General features: G+C 41.7%; 1 protein-coding gene across 7 annotated transcripts in view; it reads left to right on the top strand.

The window, feature by feature from the left end:
- The window catches only part of KCNMA1 (potassium calcium-activated channel subfamily M alpha 1), an 841,792-nt gene that overhangs the window by 315,381 nt on the left and 501,093 nt on the right, over nt 1–25,318 (top strand). The window lies entirely within an intron of this gene.

Below are 25,318 nucleotides of genomic sequence, written 5' to 3'. Positions count from 1 at the left end.
TTGAATTAAATGAAGCATATGTAAAATTACAGAAGTGCTGTAAGAAAAATGGCCATGAAGACTTAACTATGATAGATTCTTATTGTAAATTTATGTGAACAAAAAATCAGCATGAGTAGGAAGACCACCATTTTGGGTAGAAGGTCATTGTCCTATTAATAGGGAATGAATTGGTTTTTCAAATGAATGGGTCTTATTTTCAAGTTGATGAGAGGTGAGGGTACTAGGGGAAGGAACTGAGGTTGAAAGGAAATTTAATCGCAGTATCAAGAACCTTTGTCACTGAAAACACAGTGAATAGATTAATTCATTTGCAAGCTGTAATGAATCCCTATTGAAAAATAATTACCTTGAAACTTAACTCTTAAACTGAAAACATATTTGAATCTAAGAATCAATCTTCCTTTTTTGTTACCATTCCAAAACAGATTCCTTTTTGGATTTTAGTACAGTAAGATGGAAGTTTGTCTTACCATTGTTCTCCAAAGTTCTCATATTTTTGACATACATAGAGTACAAGGATAATTTTCAAGATATTTAAACATCCTTGTGTGGAAACCTACCTAGGAAATTCTAGTGGGAGATTTTAGTGAAGTCAAGAGGGATGATTGACCAGAATTTTGCACTCTCTCTATATGTAAGTAAAATAGTGAATTAGGTGAGGGAGAAGCACAAAGGTTAGTTTCCCAAATGATTTGTAATGAAGTGTAAGAAACAGCACACATGTTAACCAACAACTCCATTGAATGAATTGAAGTCACAGAGTGATATGCCATAGTTTCTCATAATATATATGTGGTGTACCACATACATAACTTGAATGTTGTCTTTTTGGTCACTACTGTAAAAGGTATATAAGTATGGGTAACAAGCTCTGAGCTTTTTCTCTTGTGCCCTAGGCCTAGAAATGTTCTTGTTGGCCTTGCAAATATTATCTAAATCCAAGAAATGGCTCCGAATGAAATCCCCAAATCCAAACAGCCCTAAACTAGATCCAAAATTTGTTACTTAGTTCTATAATAGGCTGCATCAGAACCTACTTCTGAGCACCCTTAGCTTTGTTGAAGTTTGAATCTAGATTGTGATGGGAAATGTGGTGTTCCATCTCATTTATGTATACAAGTCAATAGACCCACAATTACACCTAGCAGTGACCTGTGATGTTAAACCATTGTCATGCCTCATGATCTGAGGTTCATCTTTAAAAACAAACCAAACATTTTATTTTTAAGTGAATTTAGTGCTTGCTGTCAGGTGCTGGGTTAATAACCTTGGAGATTTAAACCCTTCATTTATGCAGAGAACAAGTACACCCTGAGTGGATAGTGGGAGTGCAAACTTCTGACATTGTTCCATTAATTTGCCTCTTCCATCAATTGGAGGGACTATCTCCAGGGGTGAGAAAGTAGTAGTTCCCCTTGCCCATATAATTGACAGTTTCTCTGCTTGAGATTGCTAGCAAGAGTATCAGTTAGGGCCAGCATCCATATTTCTCTTGTGCAATAAGAGATCAGCCAGGATCATCAACTTATTTCACATTAGCCACCAACCAGGCATAGGTGCTAAAATTTTCCAGAAATTGCCAGTGTGTGGTGTCACGTGTTCAACCCACTTGGCTGTTAGTAGTGGTTCTGCATGGTAATATACTAATGAATTTTGTAAGTGATTTTTTTAAACCTATGAGATAAGGGGGTCCGGTGGGAATCTATCACTAAAACTCCAGTTAGGCTAAGCATTGAGGTGAGATGAATATATGGAAGGAAAAGAGCCAATGAGCGGATAACTCCAGGCTTAATGTGTTTCTCAGTAAATGGCACAGGAATGCTGAATCTGTGGAATTGTCCAACTCGGTGTAACCATTTCAACTGCTAGCTGATCATCCTCCACAGAACTTACTTACTGCTGTTGTCAAGGTCTCAAGGAAATAACCTACTCACTTGGAAAAACAAACACTGACCATAATTTATTCTGATAAGTTCAGTTCATTCTTGACAAGAGGTCTCACAAAGGGCCTGGTACATCACCTTACTGTGAACTTCTACAGCTGCAGCTCATTTCAGGTCTAGTGGAAAACTGAGCAAGGCCTTGTAAAGGGATTGAAATAACCCTGTGTGACCACTTTAGATGTCTTGTCAAGATATTATACTGCAGGATTCGTCACTTGACAATATTATGTAAGTTAAAATATATGACCTTACCATCCAAAATGGGAAGGGGATCAGAGAGCCAACAGTTTTCAAATGTTTTCAGGCAGAAAACCACACTGTAGGCAGGTTTTTCTAAATAGAATAGTCTCCAAACATTTCCATTAGACATCAGCAGGTCTTTAAGAAATGAACCTTTATCATGTTGCTGTTCTAAGGCTGATGCCACTCAAGATGCTATGTATTTCACTAGGTCCACTAACAAACCCGCGGGATATTAGACAACTCCAACCTGCATTTTTGCATCCTTGATATGTTGAATTTATGTTGGCATTTTAGTGCTAAAAATATTACCACTTTCTTGGGCAATGACTGGAGAGTGAGGAGAGAAGAGCCTTTCATACCCAGTGCCTAAATAAATTACAGCAGTGGTATTCTCATGGGAAGAAGGGGCTGAGGTAATTTTGCTATTTAAATGTGAACTTGCCTCTTGCAGCTACCTACTCAAAGCTAGCAGTGAATAGTTGTAACTAGACTTTCAATCTATAACACCTACATCCAATGTACTTCTCCTCTGTGTCTCATCAGGGATTGAAAAATGTGGTAGGTCTGAAAACAGTTCAGGGGGGAGAGGGGCTTGTTAAATGAAAAGAAAGACCTGTGGACCATGTAGTGCTTGAATTTGTCAAGGTAACCCTACTTCTCTCCTTTCCATCCTACTTCCTTTTGTATGTTTCGCTTTGGTTATACATGGGTAAACTCCACTCAAGGAGCTGTTAGAAAATATCTGTAGATGCTTGTGGTTAAACAAGGATGAAATCACCTAATCAGAGAAAAATTTCCTTTAACTCTGAGCAGAAAGAAAAGTAGAGCAAGAAGCTGCTTATTTTCTTGTTTTGAAAATGTCATTTTGATCAAGAGACCACATCCACAGAGACAACTAAAATAGAATTAAATGAAAACATCCAATAACACTGGCCTTGTGATTTGATTATTCCCAAAAATTGGGAAATTGCAGGCTTGAAGCAAAGTTGAAGGCAATTAACCTGAACTTTTGGGTGTTTTCAAATGACACATCCCTCTGGAAGGTTTCTTCTGCTTGTAGAGCACTTCTAACCTGTGGGGAGGGAAGATATCACAGCAGTATAGTTCTGGTGACAAAGTGCCACAGGACTAACTCGCTGGCACTCATTGCGGAATCAAATCAGTGTGGTTATGGATTTGTTAGGAGATGGTGAGTGACTTTTTGGAAGTTGCCCTGGTGGAAGTATCTTGTGGCATGTATGCAGCAGTGCCTGATAAGTCATATACAATATAAGGGAGGCTGAATCTCACTAGTAAGACTCATTCATATACTGCAGCTGATTTAGGTTACAGAGGTATCATATTTTCACAGATGTACTTTATTTTTTATTTGAAGAAAACTATCAGCAGGGCCGGCCCACAACATTTTGGCACCTGAGGCAGGGAGCTCAAATGATGCCCCCAGGCCTCCTCGCTTGGGCCAAAACTTTGAAAGGTCTCAGTTCTACCTTCTTCCTGTTCTACACCTCTCATGGTACTGCTCTGCTACCTACCCCAATAAAGGAGAACTAACAACTTACAATGCCTTGTGCAAAAAATTTAAGTAACACATTTGCTGTTCAGGAGTTTGAAAGTTAACTTTTCTTGTCTGCATAGTAGACACTGGCATTTTTATCTGTTTGAATAATCAAAGTGGTGCTTTCCGTGCCTTCTTGGTTGCAAAGAGCTGAACTGCTTCCTGCTGAAGGTCCACAGTCTGGGCCAGCTCATGCTCTACTGAGATCGTTGCAAGGCTGATCAGCCTCTCCTGTGTCATTGTGGAGCATAGATGTGTTTTTATTAACTTCAGCTTGGAGAATCTGCGTTCTCTACTGGCAACTGTTACAGGAAGTGTTAGAAGTATGCGCAGAGCAACAAAAGCATTTGGAAAGAGGGTGGTCATCTTATTTGTGCACATATATTCCAGAACAGCCTTTGGAGTTGATTCTGCTGAAATGTATCTTGAAAGGGCTTTCAGTTCATCACCTAAATTACTTGCATCAATATCACACATGTCATCATGTGTCACTGTCTCTGGTGCCCTGCATTGCTGTTGTAAGTCTTCTTCAGGTATAGTGAGGAGTTTTGGAATATCATACAACATCCCAAATATACTCCTGTGTTTCTTGAGCTGCTTGAAACATTCTTCAGCTGACTGTATTGCACAATCTAGCACCTGGTTAAAGAATTCAACTTTGAATTGTTGTTTGGGGTTTCTTATGGGATTATCCCGGGCCTCGTAATCAAAATGTCGTGTTCTTTTGTGACTCTTGTATTCTTGAATGGGTGGGAAAATAGCTTCAGTGTGAAGTTCCTCTGCCAACTTCTGTGCACTCCTCAGAACGTTTTTGAAATCCCTCATCTGACCGGTAAGACTGTAGGTATGACTTTGCTTTGTCCAGTTGTCCATTGCTCCAGATATATCCAGGTCAACACCTTGGAGTCTCTTGCTTACAACATTTATTTCAAACAATATGTCATGCCACAACACTAAGCCACACAGAAATTTGAAGTTATGTATGTTTTTGGTGATTCCATTTCCCTCTGCCACTGTTCTCCCACGAACAGTTCCTGTCATAGCATTCTCCTCCATAATGGCAACTATGGCATCATCTATCTTCCCAATTTGGTGTTTGATAGGCTTTATCGCCTCCACCTGACTTTCCCATCATGTGGTTTCAGTGTCAGAGAGGATGTTCCTAGATGTTGCCTCAAAATTTGCCATTGATGAGTTGATGCAGAGAAAATTACAAAGATGCTTTGAATTACATTTAAAAAATTCAGCAGCCTCACTAGAAGCTGATGCTACATCACTGACCACCAAGTTCAACGAATGAGAACTGCATGGGACACAAAAAGCTTGAGGGTTTAACTCTTGGATCTGTGTCTGCACTCCTCTGTTCTTTCCTTTCATGTTGGCACCATTATCTTAGCCCCGACATCCCATGTCAGCTAGCGCAATTCCCGTATCTTCCAGCTTTTTAAGAAGCACATTTGTCATACCAGCTCCTATAGTATCATCAATGTCAATAAAGTCTAGAAAATGCTCTCTGACAGTCACCATTGCAGGGACATTTTCACTGGGTTCTGTTGTTACGAAACGCACCATTAAAGTCATTTGTTTCGTGTGGTTGATGTCAAATGTGCAGTCCAGAATATGAGAGTAATATCTTGCTGACTTCAGATCTGCCACAATCTTCTTTGACTTTTGTTGCTGGTAACTGTGTGATCTCATTTTGAACGGTTTTTCCAAGGTAGTGGTTTGTGTACGTTTCTGGGTGGTGACTCTTAGATGCTCCTGGAGTACAGCATCAAACTCAGCCATCAGCTCCACAATTTTAAGGAAGCTTCCATTGTTTGGCACGTACAGCTGATCTGAAGTGCCATGCAGTGCTAGGTTTTGGGTACCAAGCATTCTCACAATGGCCATGAGCCTTTTCAGAACATTTTGCCAGTAAAGAGACTCTGTGCAATCTTCTCTTGATGCTGATAGTCTATGGTGGCCTTTAACCCTAGTCTCATCTCAAGCTCTTTTCACCTATGGAATGCTGTCTGGTGATTTGCTGCCTTCTCATGGCATGCCAGATTTCTAGCCAGATTTTTCCAGTCCTTTGTTCCTGTAGAACCCAATGTGGCTGGAACATTAGACTGGAAGAGTTTGCAACAAGAACTGTATGCCGTAATCCGGGTTTTTGAGTACATAAGCCATGGCATCTCCACTTTGTCACATTGGGGATTTCACGCGAGTAATGTGTTGGATGGAAACTTCTATTTTCATTGTTTTTGGGGAACATGAAGCTTTTCACTTACTGTGGCTCACGCAGTACAAGGAAGTCCCTCAGGCTACTGCTCAAGTGGGTCCACAATCCTGGATCATCTAGACTTAAGGAACTGAACTCAGCAGCAGCTGTTTCTTGCGCATCCACCACACTCTTCTCTGATATACACTTTTCTTCAGGAACGTGTATGGTTACATCCATTTGAGATGGAGATATGGATGCTGCAGTAGCTGCCAGGTCACCTGCACTCTGACTAATGGGAAGATCAGGCATCTCCTCACCACTCATATCCTCACTGGGGCCGAAAGGCTCACCGTGAACATTTGTGTCTATGTATCTCAGGAGAGCTCCTTCCTGCTTAGATAGAAAAGCTTCCTTTGCTTACTTTCTTTCTTTTTCTGAATGCTGCCCCAGTGGGGCATTTTCTTCTTTCACTCATGACTGCTGTTCTGTGCCAGCTATAGTGGCTCTCAACACTCAATTCAAGGAGACAAATAAGCAGGCTGGTATCAGGGCCTGAGTGAGGAAAGATATCGGCATCTTAAGCGCCTAACTGGCTCCTACTACTTCAGTTGACTGCCTGTTCTCCTCAAGTGCATTCAGGGAAGCAGCAGAAAACAGGAAGCTCCCTGAGAAGCTGGTGTTAATCAGTCCAGGCTCCTGGGGGTGCTAGAGAGGTACATAAGAGGCTCCTCCTCCTCCTCTCTCCCTGCAGCCCCTGATGCTTTCTGTTATTCCCTCTTACCTTTTCTCCTGCCTGCCTGTTATGACTCTTGTGCCCTCCTTCCACCATCACAGCACTCCACCTTCTCTGTGCATCTCAATCAGGGAGAATATATATGCACCAGTGGCTACCCCACAGATGCAATTTTCTACACTCTGGGTCCTAGTGGTGCCCCCCTGCCCCCCCCCAGTCTGGCACCTGAAGCGGCTGCCTCAGTTCGCCTCATGGTAAGGCTAGCTCTGACCATCAGATTTGAGAGGAAACACATGACCTGCATAAAGCAGATTAAAAAAAGGTCTAAAATTACTTCAGAAATGTTTCTGCTTGTACTTGGATATCTCTGTGCTCACCTGACCTCCAAAGTCTGTTGCTGGTACACATTTGAGGTGTTTGGCCTTAGGCATAGTTGAAAACTCATGAGCCACATTACATTTTATATTTCTGAATTATAACTGGAAAGGATAAGGGTATTCATTTGGTAGAGCTGCCAAAAATTACCTCCAAATCTGGTTCTGTATTTTTGTGAACAAATAAGTTGTAATCAAGGAAGAAGAAAATACCTGGAGAGAATCACAGGAAGGTTTTAAAATGTTTGTTTATTTTGTATAAGCAAATAAGCATAACTTATTTGCATATTTGACTGTTTATTCCATTTTTATTCTTGCTATAGTATAGCAAGTATAGCATTATATGCTATGTGTATATGTACTATATATATATTCTCTGTACATATATAGCATATAATGCTATACTTGTAATAGTAGAAACTCACTACTGATTCAGATTAAAACACCCTAAAAAGATTTCTAAACGTGCATATATGCGCATGATGCCAGAAGGCTGTACAAGGGTAAATTTAATGTCCTCCCATCCACCTCTCACACCCAAATTAGGATGAATAGGAAGAGGAAAATCGTATGTAAAATAAGCCTTTAGATTTTCAATCAATGGATTTCTACGCTCAAGTCCCATTGACTTTAATGGAAATATGTTCCCATGGCAGCTTTGAAAATCTCAGCGTTAAAGATTAAACTTAAACAAAACAACCCCCCACATCCTTCCCCTCCAAAAACCCCACCACCCTGCTTTTAATCTCTCCTCTAAACCTCACCTCTGCTGGAAGCTATCTGTAAATTATTTCATGATGAGCGGGCAGAGAGGGTGCCTGCTACACCAAATTATATAATTTCACACTGCTCTTTGTCTCCACCCTGTTTCTTTCTGACTTCCTATTGTCAGAAATTTAGATTTTAATGTATATTGTATTTTATATATGTACAGTGCCCAGCAAAAAAGGGTCCGAATTCCTGATTGAGGTATCTAGGTGCTACCGTATTACAGACAACAATAAACCTTGAACTACTATATCTGTCGCCCAGCATGTCCTGGTATCTGGTGATACATACACATAAAGAGAGCAAGGGAGAGAGACCAGTTACTTCTCAGACTTGCCAAAGAAAATGTAAACTGCAGTTTAAAACCTAACACAATTTAATTCTATTTGATTATCAAAAGTACTAGAAACGGTTCTAAGGCCCAGTGTTTCTGTATTTGAAATGGACAATCTTTGGGGAAATTAGTGAATGTTTTAATGTAACTCTGATATACAAGTGTTTGCACGCACTCCATCTCCAAACATTCAAAAATCATGACTTGCCCCCTGCCCCAATCACTACATTGACTTCAGAAAATTAAGGTTTTTTTGTTTTGTTATTTAATAATAAAAATAGTGCGTTTTCTGCTTTTCTTTTTGGTCCCTGAGCCTTGTGGTACACTTCCTGAACATGTTCAAGGTCTTCTCCACAACCATGAGCGCTAGAAACATAATTTAAAAACCTCAAACAGGTTCTCATGGAATCTCTTGATTCCAGCAACTGGGGCCTTAAGAAATACCAGCTATTGTGATAGCTGTGCTAAACATTGTGAAAACTGGCAACACTGATATGATATGTCAGCTTTGTAGAATTACGCTTTTTTTCTTTTAAATACAGTACCAGAAGAGAAGCCATGGCATTTGAGGATGTGTTTTTGTAGAATTTATTGGTTCAGTAAGTGTTCAGTATACTATAGTAGTGGCTGCTGCAATTGAAGGTTTAAAGGGCATTGCATTCTAATCCCCGCTTTTAGATGCTTAAATTGTGTGGTGGCTATTTTTTAATTTAACTCGAGAATGAAAATGTTCATGCTTTGATGTCAAATGGGTGAAAACACATTTTGCTCTAATATAGTTGTATAGATCTTTTCCGATTATGTTGTTGGGGAAATTAAACAGCCCTTTTCCACAAAGTTGAGTGACCTTATAAATACAGTGTAAAGTTATTCAGGTAGTGGCAATCTACCTGTTAATTAGCTGGGATTATATCTTCCTGGTGTAAAACTAGAATCTCAGGGCAGTCCTGGCATGCTATGTTGATGTCAGCTGGCATTTTATTGTTTCCTAAAACTTATAACTGGAGGGCTGATAGCAGCATTCACATTTCCATAAAAGATGATATTTTGTGGAAAGTGAAGCAGGAATGTGGATATAACGTTATTTTCAAATATTGAAGTACATAATCTAAAATGTGAGTGTCAAATCTGTGAGTGTGTGGGTGTGTGGAGAGAGAGAGAGTCGGTGTGTATATTAAGGCTGTCAAGCGATAAAAAAATTAATTGCGATTAATTGTGTGATTAATCTAGCTGTTAAACAACAATAGAATACCATTTATTATTTTTGGATGTTTATTACATTTCAAATATATTAATTTCAATTACAACACAATTCAAAGTGAACAGTGCTCTCTATTTTTTTATTAGAAATATTTGCACTATAAAAAACAAATTGTATTTTTCAATTCACTTCATACAACTACTGTAGTGCAATCTCTTTATCATGAAAGTTGAACTTACAAATGTAGAATTATGTACAAAAAAACTGCACTCAAAAATAAAGTAAAGTAATCTAATACTTTAGAGCAGGGGTGAGCAACCTGAGCCTGAGAAGGAGCCAGAATTTACCAATGTACATTGCCAAAGAGCCACAGTAATACATCAGCAGCCCCCTCATCAGGTCCCACCACCCAAATTCCAGAGCCTCCCACCCACCGGCAGCCCCCCTAATCAGCCCCTCCTCCCTTCCCACACCTCCCAATCAGCTGTTTCATGAAATGCAGGAGGCTCTTGGGTGAAGGGGAGAGGAGCGAGGGCACTGCAGGCTCAGGGGATGGGGCAGGAAGGGCCTGTGGCAGAGCTAGGGGTTGAGCAGTGAGCATCCCATGGCACACAGGAAAGTTGGCGCCTGTAGCTCCACCCCTGGAGTCGGTGCCTATACAAGGAGCCACATATTTAACTTCTCAAGAACCACATGTGGCTCCGGATCCACAGGTTGGCCACCCCTGCTTTAGAACTTACAAGTCCACTCAGTCCTACTTCTTGGTCAGCCAATCAATCAGACAAACAAGGTTGGTAACAATTTGCAAGAGATAATGCTTCCTGCTTCTTGTTTACAGTGTCATATGAAAGCAAGAACAGGCATTTGCATGACACGGTTGTAGCTAGCATTGCAAGATATTTACATGCCAGATGCGCTAAAGATTCATATGTCCCTGTGTGCTTCAACCACCATTTCAGAGGACATGCTTCCATGCTGATGATGCTTGTTAAAAAAAATAATGCATCAATTAAATTTGTGACTATACTCCTTGGGGGGAGAACTGTATGTCTCCTGCTCTGTTTTACCCACATTTTGCCATGTATTTCATGTTATAGCAGTCTCGGAATATGACCCAGAACATGTTCGTTTTCAGAACACTTTCACAGCAGATTTGACAAAATGCATAGAAGGTACTGATGTGAGATTTCTAAAAAATCGCTACAGCACTCAACCCAAGGTTTAAGAATCTGAGGTGCCTTCCAAAATCTGAGAGGGATGAGGTGTGGAACATGCTTTCAGAAGTCTTAAAAGAGCAACACTCTGATGCAGAAACTACAGAACCCAAACCACCAAAAAAGTAAATCAACTTTCTGCTGGTGGCATCTGACTCAGATGATGAAAATGAACATGCGTCAGTCCACACTGCTTTGGATCTTTATCAAGCAGAACCCATCATCAGCATGTCCTCTTGAATGGTGGTTGAAGCATGAAAGGATGTATGAATCTTTAGTGCATCTGGCAGGTAAATATCTTGCAATGCCAGCTACAAAAGTTCCATGTGAAAGCCTGTTCTCACTTTCAGGTGACATTGTAAACAAGAAGCAGACAGCAGTATCTCCCGTCAATGTAAACAAACTTGTTTGTCTTAGCGATTGGCAGAATAAGAAGTAGGACTGAGTAGACTTGTAGGCTCTAAAATTTCACATTGTTTTGGTTTTGAGTGCAGTTATGTAACCAAAAAAAATCTGCATTTGTAGTTACACTTTCACATTAAAAAGATTGCACTTCACTACTTGTATGAGGTGAATTGAAAAATACTATTGCTTTTGTTTATCATTTTTACAATGCATATATTTGTAATAAAAATAATATAAAGTGAGCACTGTGCATTCTGGATTCTTTGTTGACATTGAAATCAACATTGAAAATGTAGAAAAACATCCAAAAATATTTAATAAATTTCAACTGGTATTCTATTGTTTATAAGTGTGATTAATCGCGATTAATCTTTTTAATCATGATTAATTTTTTGAGTTAATTGCGTGAGTTAACTGTGATGAATTGACAGCCCTTGTGTGTGGGGAGAGAGAGAGATTGAGATTTGCAAGAAGCACAACACTCAGTAGTGAGATTCTCTGGGTATCAACAAGTTGTGAAGAGAAACAGGCTGCCTTGAGGTGAAGACCTCAACTTCTTTTGTGATAAAGATAATAATAGAGCAAATTTTGTTCACCTTGATTGAGTGGGTATACTTGAGCTTTTGCTTAGGAATGATCAGTCTAAACATGGTCAGACTGTCCTACCAATGTGCATTGTCCACTGCACATTTAGATTCATTAAAAGGAAAACCCAAAGCCTAAATTTTCAAAAATAATGAGATTTTAGGTTTCAGAGTGGTAGCTGTATTAGTTTGTATCAGCAAAAACAATGAGGAATCCTTGTGGCACCTTAGAGACTCTCAAATTTATTTGGGCATAAGCTTTAGTGGGCTAAAACTATCATCAGATGCATGGAGTGAAAAATACAGTAAGGGGTAGAGGTGTGTGTGTGTGTGTGTACACACACATACATTTTATATATATATATATATATATATATATATATATATATATATATATATATATATATATATATATATAAAAACAGCACATGAAAAGATGGGAGTTGCCTTACCAAGTCGGGAGTCAGTGGTAACAAGGCCAATTCAATTAATTCACCTTAATTGATGCAGCCCCCCAAAATTAGACTATTTTCAGATTTTGTCCCAGACTCCTCCCTAATTTGAATCTCTACCCTGGAAACCTAACATGATTATTTTAAGGCTTCTATTGTCCATCTTGATCAAAGGATACCCTTGAGTGGCATCAAATGATTAAGTTATTAAGAAGCAAACAGAATTTATGAAGCCTGTCCAATAAGAGAGTTTACATATATTTTTAGGAGGATCACTTCTTTTCTTGCCCACTCATTAATCTCTCCCCCACCACCCCACCCCATACATTTCTGGCAGCAGAGCTATAAAGAAGGGAAATTATAGTTGCAATTGCTCTGAAGTCTGTGTAATCTGTCAAATGCCTTAAAATTGGTTGAGCTTAAAAATGACAGCTCTCTGAAATTTAGTAGAATTCCACGTTATTAAAATAGCATTCTAAATTTTAATCTTGTGCGTAGACTTCTTAATAGCTTCAACTTTCTCTGCAAATTGTGGGTAGTGCTCACAGAGATTCAATTTAAATACTGTCAAGCAAGACTGATTTCCAGTATTGCATGCAAGCTATTTTTCCCCAATAAGTAGAGAGTTAATTTTTTCAATACTTCAAATTTTAACAGGATTTTATAGGAAGCTAGATAGGAATTTCACTCCCTGCTGCTGTTTGTCCAGTTTCTTTTCTTCCATTTGTACAGAGGGCATTTAGTTTTTAGTACAGCAATATAGCCCAGAAATTAATTTACTTTGTTTGGATATCTTTCATTCCTTTAGATGTAAGCTGCCATTCAGACTCTCTTCTAAACCATGCTGAGAAAAGATAATTCAGACATCACGATCATAAAAATGAGTTGTCTAATCATATCTCTGGTAAATGCCTAAAATGCTGTGTGGCATTTTGTTGTTACTCATAGTAATCAAAGTTAACTGACTTAGTGTTGCAATAGGCTTAAGAAAAAGCAGATTTTTTTTTTAATTTGAGTTAAAGCATACAGTTGTGTTTTGTGGAACTGGATGGCTCAGGCAGTTGGTAATGTGTGTTTTTCACCTCTAGGTCACCAGTTCACTGGCAGTCATTACGTATCTGATGGCTGTTTGGGTCCCTGTGAAATGAATTGGTAGCTTCAATTCAGTTTCCAAAGCACAGGTGTCCACATTAAGCAAATTACCATTACAATTTGTGTTACTTGGCAATCTTAGTCCTGAGGCTGGTGTTTGAAGGTGCATGAAGACTTGTCCCTGCATTCACCCATTGGCTCTATGCAGCTCGAGACTGAGGCATTTTACAGGATGCTTGCACATCTTGCATTTTCTGTCATGAGAGGCCTTCAGCACCTTCCTAAGCACTACATTCAGTTTTAAGGAGTCTCATGGTGAAACCCATTTTGGGTCTGAGGTAAGACAGAAATCCTAGCTTCTCTGTGATTGATTGTTGAATCACTGAGCTCTCCTAAAGGGAATAGACACTGGCTGCACACTACACATGTATGTGGGCCCAACACAGCCCACTGTTGTAGGGCCCCACCCCAGAGCAAGCCCCATGTATGCAGAAATGACTTACCAACCAATGTGCCCTTGTGGCTGGGTGTGGGGTTACTGGACCTTTCCCTGGCTTGCCTCCTTTTAGTCACTTCCATCTGGGTCTTTCGTGGCCTGGCCCTCTGGCCGTATCTCTTAAAAGTTCAATCCCCTTCTGTGGTATCCAGGTCCAGCTATGACTCCTCCAGCCCCAAGCTGGCTTTTCCCAGGTGCCTCTTCAGATTCCTTGTGCTTGTCTCCCCATTAGGTCAGTAGCATACCCCATCACACCCCCGATAAGTGGCATGGTCTGATACAAAGGGGTCTTTTTAAACTCTGACACCACCTAGTTCGGATCCTCCAGTGCTGACAGTGGCTGGAATAAAGACCAAGACAAGTGCAAAAGATACTGCACTCTTGTGATTGAAATATCTGATGGCACAGCTAAAAAGCTATGTGACAGAGTGTTACCAGCATGATCAACAACAGTGCTGCAGCCTGGAGAAAGCTTTGCCCAGCTGAGGGCAATTATACACATTCTGATGCGGGATTGTGAGCACCTGTGTAACAATCACTGGGTTAACAATGCAGTGGGGAGAAAATAGGAAGCAAAGTCAGCTCAGGAGGGCACTCAGAGTGAGCTTGGGTAGGGGAGCAAGGACTGTGGGGAAGCTTATCCTTGCTATAAGCCTGTGTTGCCTATTACTGTGATGTAAAAGGGAAACAGCCTGGTGTGTGTTTGTGACTGCAAGATCCTCTGAACTGGCCAGGTAATGAGCTTCACCAGATAGCATCAGAGATGCCCTGTGACAAGCTACAAGAGATATGATTATTTGCATACAGGTATAATTCTGCCCTCATACGTTTCATGTGATTTAAAAGGAAAATATGATGATGTTCTAGCCAATGCTGAGATATCATGGAGATAGATACAATAATCAAAATTATAAATATTGTTGACTATGCAGTTGGGATCCTTTTTTGAAATTGTATTGTGATGCTTAAACAGAACGTTTTTCTTTTTGTTACTATTTGAGAGAGCTATGCAGTACCCTAATAGAGCACATATATTATGCCACTGGAATGGTATATATTGTAAATATTTCACTATTGTGTGTGTAAGAGCAAAAAGGAAATAGGTTGAATGACTTTTCAATTGTTCCTTTGGTTTTTCATTGAAAGTTTCTGAACAGCTATACACCTGGATGTAAAACTGGGGGGAGGCAGTGAGAATTACTAGCAAAACAATTTGTTGCAAAACTTTTTCCAATTTTTTTGTTTGAAATTTCAATCATTCAAAATTATCCTTTCATCTCTAATGTGTAATGTTAAGTGTGGGTAGGCTTTTAAAGTATTTACTCTAGTGTAGGTAAAAAGGATGTTGGGGTTACAATGGAATTCATCTACCTTTATCTGACCCCAAATGTACTGTGCTCTGAAATTTAGTGTGCCTCATGGGGCTGTGGGGTTCTATTAGTGATCCAAATTTGGGGGCATTTGACCTAGGGATTCTTGAGATACAGCCACCCCCTCAAAAAAGGATTTCTTAAAGCTGAGAGATGTTTGGCAACCTTTTTTGTGTTCAGCTCATAGATAGAGATAAAACCAGGGTTCAGCTCATCACAGCAGGCCTTCAGTGCTTGAGGGTTACCCCAACAGAGGGTATGGACTGCCCAGAAGTGCATGAGCTCTGCTCCCTGCCCTTGTGTATGTTCCAGGATCTGGGAGCCTCTGCCCTTCTGTCGGGGTGTGATCCCCATCTCACATCAGGTTCTGGGGGAGCTTGCTTTTCTGGTGTAGTCAGAGCCCCACTCCCTACCTTCCTGTTGGTGGGGATATGGGGCTCTCTTGCGTGCCCCCCCACACAAGTGATATCCCTGCCCTGTCATGATCTGGGACCTCATCCCATCTGCAACATGATGACTCTCTCCATCCCTCATATCAGCCAGGTTCTGGGGATTGTCTACTCTTCCTTGGTGGGATGGGATCTGAGCCCCTTTTGCTACCCACCTCTGTTTGCATGTGCTGGGATCTGGGAAGCCCTGCCTCTCTGGGTGGGGAGTTTAAAAGATCTAGAACAGGCATGTTGGGACCATGCACCAAGATTAAGAACACATTGCTGAGGCTTTGTGTACACTACACAGCTTTTAGTGACATGGCCATGTCAACATAGCCGTGTTGCTAAAAGTCGGGCAGTGTAGCCGCTGTTTGTTGTCACTTTTGCCAACGAAATACTTCCACCCCCAATGAGCGGCATTCGCGTTGTTGACAGGAGAGCTGACATTTGCTATGGAAAAACTTTTTTCTTTTGGGGCGGGGTGGTGGGGGTTAGGACCTCTGAATGACAAAACTTTTGTCACTCAATTGCCAGCGTAGACATAGCCTACGACTGGAGTGAGAAGCTGAGAATGGGTAGGCTTGACACACCTCAAAATGTCTTCAGCTTTGTCTACATTCACAAGTGAAAGACAAAACTTTTGTCCTTCAGAGATGTTAAAAGAACACCCTCCCCCACCACCGAAAGACAAAACTTTTGTTGATGATGAGAGCTGGTGTGAACAGCACTTTATCAGCTGGAGCACTTTTTTGCCGACAATGCTAATGCCACTTGTTGGGGGTGGAAGTTTTTTGTCAGCAGGAGAGCTTGGACATGAGTATAGGACGGATTTCCTGTGCATCATAGTGGCTGCTGCACCTTTTCCTTTTTTCTTATTGGTATGTTTGTTAGGTACTTGTTGTTCCCTCAGCTTTGCTAAGATTCATATGTCTGACAGTTTAAAGGGACACTGCTGAGGATAACAAGCTGATACATGGAGATATAGGATCTTTTTTTGTTATACCTGTCTGCAAAGAATATGGGAATCTTCAAATTTTTCATAACAAACATTCTGTCTTACTAAATTTAGTGCAAAGAAGGGCACCAGAAATCCAGAATCCTGGAATGAACCTGTACTCAGAAACTATCTGCACACAACAGAGGAAGCAAATTCTGAAATGAAATAAAAGGAATAATTATATTTTGCACCTATACAGCAAATGTAAGTGACCTGCAAGGTCACACAGCCAGGCAGTGATATAACCAGGAATAGGATCTAGGAGTCCTAGTCCTTGTTCTATTCACCAGATTCTTCATACCTTTTTTAAAGTTAATATTTCCTCTCGTTTTAAGATGACATTAAAATTTTAAACTCTCCCACAACAGAAATTAGATGTAGGCCAGAAATAGAAACCCTGGCTGCCTGATTCCTGTGCTGGTGTTCTAACCACTTGACAACATTGCCTCCCTGTGTATGCCAATGTACTTTTCTGTATGGTAAGGGAGTTCAGTTTCAAATGTTCAGGTAGGTTATAATGACAATTGTGTTTAGAAATCAACTACATTTATGAAACAGGCTCCTCCATTGCCAGTTGTCAAACTCTTCTTACAATTACCAGTTGACAAATACAGTGCACAGGACAGAACATCTCTATTAGTGTATCACTGAGATTAATTGTTAATCTGGATACAGTCACTTGCCATTCTTGAAAACTGGTCTGCTTGTGCTTTGTAAGTGACATGATGGCCAAATAGGCTTTGTTGTCTTAAACCATTGCAAGCCTAACTGCTCTGGGACCCCATCTGTTGTGAGGCCCTTTCATTCATTGCTTCTAATCCTTAGTGCTTTGCACTACTTCTTTTTTTTTTTTTTTTTTTTTTTTTTTTTTTTTTTTTTTTTGCTATAAACCACTCCATCTGAGCTCTACCAGAGTCTGGGGCCACTGTGATTTGATTTTGCATCTGCCAGAACCCAAATCAACTTTCGATTTTGGGGCAAAGAACTTGAAGTCAAAGGGATTGAGACCTTGAGCAGTAAATTTTCTCTGCCACTATGTACAGTTTAATAAGCATCTACAGTACAGATTATTTTATTGAAGCAACATCTATTGCAAATACACTTCTCAGAGAATGGATGATGGCCCCATTGTGCAGACAACTAAGTTCTTAAAAATAGAAGATATTTATGTTTCCCCAAGGATCAGTGTTTTATTGACTTAAGTTCTTGCAATATACAATTGCATATTGTTTGCTTGATATGAATATTATGGGGGTAAAAGGTTTGTTTTCATTCCCAACTTTAGGTGCGTTATGCTACTTTAGCTAACTGTTGTCTCCAGTGTGACTGAGTGGCTGGGGAAGACCACACTGACAATGCCACACTCAGAGCAGATTGCAAGATATAGGGACAATACCCAAAAGTGGTGACTTTATAATTAGATTAATCAAACCACTAACAAAAGAGCTTCTGCAGTACCACACAGTTAACCAGAAGCCAAACACACTCCCCTTTAGGCACTCCAGCCCTTGGGTCGTATCCAGGCAACCCAGTTGAATAGAGTAAGCGGTTATTGAGAACCCATTTCACCATATTCTTTCCTGAAGGATCAGACACATACTGCCAGGTCAGTATAAATCTTAGATCTTACCCAAATATCATGCTGTCAACCAATCCTTAGTAAACTAATTAAAGGTTTATTAATAAAAGAAGAGTTATAAATGATTAATAGATCATATACATACCTAGTTGGCAGCCGGTGTCAAGTGGAGTGCCCCAGGGGTTGGTCCTGGGGCCGGTTTTGTTCAATATCTTCATAAATGATCTGGAGGATGGTGTGGATTGCACTCTCAGCAAATTTGCGGATGATACTAAACTGGGAGGAGTGGTAGATACGCTGGAGGGCAGGGATAGGATACAGAGGGACCTAGACAAATTGGAGGATTGGGCCAAAAGAAATCTGATGAGGTTCAATAAGGATAAGTGCAGGGTCCTGCACTTAGGACGGAAGAACCCAATGCACAGCTACAGACTAGGGACCGAATGGCTAGGCAGCAGTTCTGCGGAAAAGGACCTAGGGGTGACAGTGGACGAGAAGCTGGATATGAGCCAGCAGTGTGCCCTTGTTGCCAAGAAGGCCAATGGCATTTTGGGATGTATAAGTAGGGGCATAGCGAGCAGATCGAGGGACGTGATCGTCCCCCTCTATTCGACATTGGTGAGGCCTCATCTGGAGTACTGTGTCCAGTTTTGGGCCCCACACTACAAGAATGATATGGATAAATTGGAGAGAGCCCAGCGAAGGGCAACAAAAATGATTAGGGGTCTGGAACACATGAGTTATGAGGAGAGGCTGAGGGAACCGGGATTGTTTAGTCTGCAGAAGAGAAGAATGAGGGGGGATTTGATAGCTGCTTTCAACTACCTGAGAGGTAGTTCCAGAGAGGATGGTTCTAGACTATTCTCAGTGGTGGAAGAGGACAGAACGAGGAGTAATGGTCTCAAGTTGCAGTGGGAGAGGTTTAGATTGGATATTAGGAAAAACTTTTTCACTAGGAGGGTGGTGAAACACTGGAATGCGTTGCCTAGGGAGGTGGTGGAATCTCCTTCCCTAGAAGTTTTTAAGGTCAGGCTTGACAAAGCCCTGGCTGGGATGATTTAATTGGGTATGGGTCCTGCTTTTGAGCAGGGGGTTGGACTAGATGACCTCCTGAGGTCCCTTCCAACCCTGATATTCTATGATTCTATGAAATGATTGCAAAATCAGGTTTGTAGCAGTGAGGGAATAGACTGCTGGTTGTAAAGTCTCTCTGGTAACTTCCATAAAATTGAAAGGTCCAGGCCATAGTGCAAGATGCACTATGTATGTGGAAAGTTACTGGGCCAAGATGGAGTCCAGGATCACATGAGCATATCTTATGCCGTTGCCTGTTTTGCTGAATGACAGAGGGTGGCCATTGACTCCTTGCTGTCTAAGGCATCCTCAGGAAGAGTTATCTGGACAGGAGTAGTTTCTTTAATTGTGAGAGTGGAGTGTCCTTTATTCTATAGGCCATCCACACATAGCTGTCTAGCCCTAAGGTAAATTCTATCTGGGGGGTGTCACCTAGGAATATAACGAGGTTTTAAGATACAAGTACACAGCCAGTATTCATAACCTCAGATACAAAGATAATACATGCATATGAACAGGATAATTCTACTTAGAAACATCATAACTTTTCCATTGGCACCTTCCATGACATGCTTTCTACAAGATTTGCTACAATTGTATAACTGTGGTAGCAATAATGATACAACTGGTCATCTTTAATCATACAGCATCACACTCAGTTTTCCTCATAGGCTTGATTCACCCCATGTAAACATTTGTACCCCATTGCATCCATGGTGTATTGGAAACTGTGTTGCAATGTGAAGTGATAGCTAAGACTACGTTTTAGTCATGGGTATTTTTAGTAAAAGTCATGGACAGGTCACGGACAGTAAACTAAAATTCATAGCTCGTGGCCTGTCCATGTCTTTTACTATATACCCCTAACTAAAACTTGGGCGGGGGACCCCAGGTGTGTGGGGTGAGGGGAGAGCGGAGGCGGCTGTCCGGGGGCTCCATAGGAGCTGGGGGAGGTGGCCTGGGACCCTGCTGGTGCTGAGGTGGGCAGCAGCACATGGCCTGGAACCCGCACTGGTGCTTGGGGGCAGGGAAGTGGGCAGCAGTGGGCAGCCCAAGATCCCCGCTGGGGGGAGGGGCAGGCAGGCCATAGCACGTGGCCTGGGGCCGGGACCCCTACTGGTGGTTGGGGGTCGCGGGTTGGGGGTCACAGTCTCCCTATTTGGCTCCGCGTGTCCCTGCAACTCCTAGGCAGCGGAGAGGCCAGGAGGCGCCACGCACTGCTCCCACCACAAACACAGGCTGTGAAGCTCCCATTGGCCAGGAACCACAACCAATGGGAGCTGCAGGGATAGGGCCTGTGAGTGCAGGCAGCATGCAGAGCCCTGTGGCTCCTCCACAGCCTAGGAGCCACAGAGCCGTGCCAGGGGGAGCCAGGGAGCTCCCCTACTCTGAGGTCAGAGTCCATCCCCAACCCTCTGCCCCTAGCCCTGAGCCCCCTCCCACACACCCAAACTACTGCTGCTGCAGAAGTCACAGAGGACCCAGAAAGTCACAGAATCCATGACTTCCATGACAGACTCACAGCCTTAGTGATAGCTTGTCATTTTAAATGGTTTCCAGGTCCTGCTTGTGGGCTAGGTGGGTCTGACAGAAGCCACATGATCTGGGTCCTCTGTGTGCAGTCGGCAAAGAACCAGCCTTGAGCAAGTTGGGTTGAGTTGTGGCTCTCTGCCTTAGGTAGCAGCCTGCTCTGTCTCTCTTCTGTGTTAGGGTTCTAGAATCTAAGAAATACAGTAGTGTTATACTGGACTTCCAGAAAGGGGAAAAAACCCTATAAAATACTCGTGTGTGTGTGTGCGCTGTTAACATAACCAGCACCCAAGTAGGGATTCACCACTAGAGGGTGTGGAGGAGGGGTAGGCAGCAATTTTGCTATCACACTTAGTAGGAGATGCAGCTTTGAATTCTAACTGGGGTTCCATATGAGTCCCATGGATAGAGGCTCGCTGGGGCATGCACTTCTAGCAGATTTTCTCTTGCTGGGGCAACCACACTCTAGCACCTCGTCTTTATTTTCCCCACTGAGTCTCTGTCTCGCCAGCCATATTACTTTCTCAGCTCTGTCACTATGTGCTGCTATTCTTAATTCATTTTCTCTTTGGTCACCACTGTGTTTGTTTCAGTTTGCTGCTCATTCTAACATAGCTGATTTCAAGCTCTCCAGGAATACCAGTTGACCCCAATGGTAACTTCTGTCTATTGACTAATATAAACATCTAGTTTTGTCTTTCCATGTGCTGTGGCGTCCACTCTTATCTTCTCCTTGCTTAGCCAGAATGGTGTGTCATAAGTCTGCTTCTCTGAGTTTCACTCATGGAGGCAGACTTTGTGGGTGTCCTGAAAGACGTTTACTTAGCAAAAAAGTGAATATCTTCAGTGGATTGCAACAAGTTGCTGTGCAGTGAAAACTCTTGTTGCCTCCTGTTTTTTTTGTTTTTTGTCAGTGATGTTTTGATTCAAAACTCTGTTGGTTTGTGGTTAGATAAATGCATATCTTGAAGGCAAAGCATTGGCACCTCTATATAATTTAATATTCTTATGATTCAATGAATGTATTGGTATTGCAGCTGACCCTGAAGCCCCAGTATGCTAAGCCCTGTACAAACATATAGTGAGAGACAGTACTTGCCCCCAACAAGTTTACTGTCTAAATAGAGGAGACAGAGTGGGAGAGGAGACAGAAGGCAAAAGTGCTTTGCCAGACGACGTCAGATCAATGGCAGAATTGGGAATAGAAGGCTGGTCTGACTCCTAGTCCAGTGCCTTAGCCCTCTGACCACACGGTGCTCTGTATTATTGCTTGCCTTTCTCAACGTTCCAGTGTTCAGGGAAAGGTGAAAGGAGAAGTCTTCTGCAATGTTCCAGTCTCTGTTATCACTACAGGAAAATTCATAATGAATTAGTTTTGGTCTGTTGAGCCATCTGACTTCACTGGGCAAGTCAATGCTCTGTTTGGAGAAAATGCATATCTTTTCTCAAAGAGGAGCATAGTTAAATGTCCATTTCATCGCTTTATTTAATCTCTAATGGGTCTCTGATTTGGCTAATTTCAGAAATATATATTTTATCATCTGGTGGCTTCATGGTAACGTATGTATAAGGCTACGTTTTTTTTCACGGAGGTTGCGGGAGTCACAGAATCTGTGACTTCCAGTGACCTCTGTGAATTCAGCCCTGTCACCTGGGAGCTCCAGGGTCTGCCTGCTGCAGACCACACAGCTCCCCATGGCCACGGGTCTCAGCCCCTCTTGGCCCCCCTCCCCCCCCCCTCGAGAATTCACAGCCGCCGCGTGTGGCGGGGCCTCAGCTCTGGGCCACTGCAGGCAGCAGGTGCCCTGCAGCTGTTAGCTGGGGAGATCCTGGAGCTCCAAGCCTTCACAGGTGATGGGGGTGGGGGGGGCCACAGAGCTTGGAATGGCCCCTGGAGCTGCCCAACCAATGCAGGCAGTGTGGGAACCCAACAGCTGGGCTCCCCATTTTATCAGGGATATTTTTAGTAAAAGTCACAGACAGGTCACAGGCAATGAAGAAAAATTCACAGAAGCCTGTGACCTGTCTGTGACTTTTACTAAAAATATCCCTGTCAAAATCGTAGGCTTATTATGTAATGACCCACTCAGTCTAAACTTCCTAGTGAGGTCACAACTCTCCCAGCTAACCTTGTTACCCATGAAAAAATCCCAGGTGATTCCCAGAGAATGAAGTACTGTCTAATGCAATAGAGGTGGGCCATAAGAGGCTTTCCTTTCAATGGGAATATCACTAATGGGTGGTGATGACTCTTGCTTGTAAGGATAGGCTGGATTAACTTCCTTGTAATTGCATGTTAACCAGGAGTGTTACAGTGAGGGATACAAATGCTCTCCTCTGTGTGTCACTCCTCTCATTACCTGGGGTTAGAACTCTTTGGCTTTAAAATGAAGGGGCATATTTGAAGAGAGGGTAGAGCCAGAAAGCAGCTGCTGTTCGCATTATACTTCCTGGGCCAACCACAGATATCCGAGACAGAATCTCTTCTTCAGGGTAGTGTTCATTGATCACTTCTTCAGCAGAGAGGAAAGGTGGTCCAGTGGTTTGGGGTGCTAGTGGGATATGGAGGACTCCAGTTCAGGTCTCTACTTTGCCACAGACTCTGTGTGACCTCAGCAAAGGACACTAGTCTCTGTGCCTCCGTTCCCCATCTGTAAAATGATAATTGCACTGCCCTACCTCACAGGGGTGTTTTGTGAGGATAAATATGTTTAAGATTGTGAGCAACTCAGATACCATGGTAGTAGGGGCCAGATAAGTACCTAAGGGATCTAGGTAGGTAGAGACTGCTGCTTAGACCAACTGTAGAGGGAGGCAGTCAATGGTAATATGGACTTTAGGAGCCAGACTTTCAGGGAGAAGGGGAGGTTGGGTAGCTGAACGGTGAGGAGTATGTTGCATGGATGATGTGACCTCCAAGTCCCCTCCAATCTGCTTCTCTCAAGAGCCACAACCCATACCCCATCTGTCAAATTCCTGACCCAATTTAAACTCCAGATTTCTCTGCTGATTTTTTTTTTTAAATCCCTCTTTACCCATTGGCCCATGTTTAGGAAGCAGTCCACAAATACATGCATATTTCTAATGCTAAGATTATTATCCTCTGTTTTTTATATCATTCTAGACTTGTTTATCTCTCCATCATTACTTCCTCCTTCTGAAGGCTGCGAAGGTTACCTGTGTTATGATTACCTTGCCATAAAAGTATCCTAACACTAAATTAACTCATTCATTTTAAGATCTACTTCGTGTCTAGTCTGTGGTGTCAGATTTTACGTTCTGGTGCTTCTCTCTAGTATATTACTCTATTGAAGCATGTAGACTTGTGTGCTTTAAAAGAAGAAAAAGACCAGAACTTGGCATTCTATCATTTGTTAGTTTCATATTAATAACACCACCTCTGTAATACTGCTAATGTATCTGCTACACCAAATATGCAGGCACTTATTTATCTACAGGCTGAGGGAAAGGAAGATTGGTGCTACTTTAAAGATGTATAGAGTTGTAATTACTTGATGTATATTGGTTAGTTACTCATGTGGAGTAGGAATGCTGCAGAGGGTTAGCAGTCTTAATTGATGAGACTGCTTAGAGTTAGAATCTAATCAGCATTTTTATGTTGAGGTTAGTTTTACATAGTACTTACGGCATTTACTGATTAATGGACATTGGGCCCAATTTTGTAATTCTTACCCATAGCCTATGTTACCACAGGTTATTGAGCATGATGCAAGAAAAACTGGATGAAATTCCATGACTCCATGACATTCCATGCAGCAGGTCAGTCTAGATGATCATAATAGTTTTTTGGCCTTAAAATCTATGAACATATGAAAAAGTAGTCTCTTTGACACTACAAGCTCCCATAAAGGTTGCAGGATAAGGTCTAATACTACTGTTTTGAACCCCCCTTTCCAAGCACCAATTTCACTCAGTGTCAGGAAAGCAATTAATTGTAAGCTAAATGAGGTGAATGAGAAGACCCTCTCATATTCTCTGTGTATATATAAAGTCTGCTGCAGTTTCCACGATATGCATCTGATGAAGTGAGCTGTAGCTCACGAAAGCTTATGCTCTAATAAATTGGTTAGTCTCTAAGGTGCCACAAGTACTCCTTTTCTTTTTGAGAAGACCCTGGTTTGTCCAAAATGTTAGCCCCATGGAGCTATACAGATTAACACTGCTGAGGATCTAGCCCATTGTCCCTGTCCTATGGAGCTTATGTGTAGTGCACTGTTAGATAAGAACAGTGTTTCTCAGAGGAATGAATTATACACAGTACCTATTGTGGAATGATAGTAGACACACAATGATGGTTGGATCTCTTTGCTTTGGAACACCAGTTTTGTATACAGCCAGCAGTATTTGAATCCATGTCATCTATTGGAATTGTATTAATTGGACGAAGCTTTTTGGCAAATATGCCTGGAATGTCCTCTACTCTTTTTCAAATAATGTTGTGCTACCATAATATACTAATGGATATCTGCAGGCGCTACTGGGTGCGTGGCAAAAGTTCATTAAGTCAGCACTTACGGTGCCCATAATGATCATGGAACCAAGTCCAAGACTGAAAACTGATAACCACCTCTAGGTCTAAGTGGTAAAAAAAAAAAAAATACCACCTTGCTGACTCACAAAATGCAGTTTTAAGTAGTTCTACTCATTTTCCTAAGCCTATCCTGTTGCAATGATAGCACCACCAAATGTCAAAGTATTTGTAAATCTTTATTA

The sequence above is a fragment of the Lepidochelys olivacea genome, assembly GCF_965140295.1.
Source record: "Lepidochelys olivacea isolate rLepOli2 genome assembly, chromosome: 7".
NCBI lineage: Eukaryota > Metazoa > Chordata > Testudines > Cheloniidae > Lepidochelys > Lepidochelys olivacea.
This window is presented reverse-complemented; position numbering and strand designations above follow the sequence as displayed.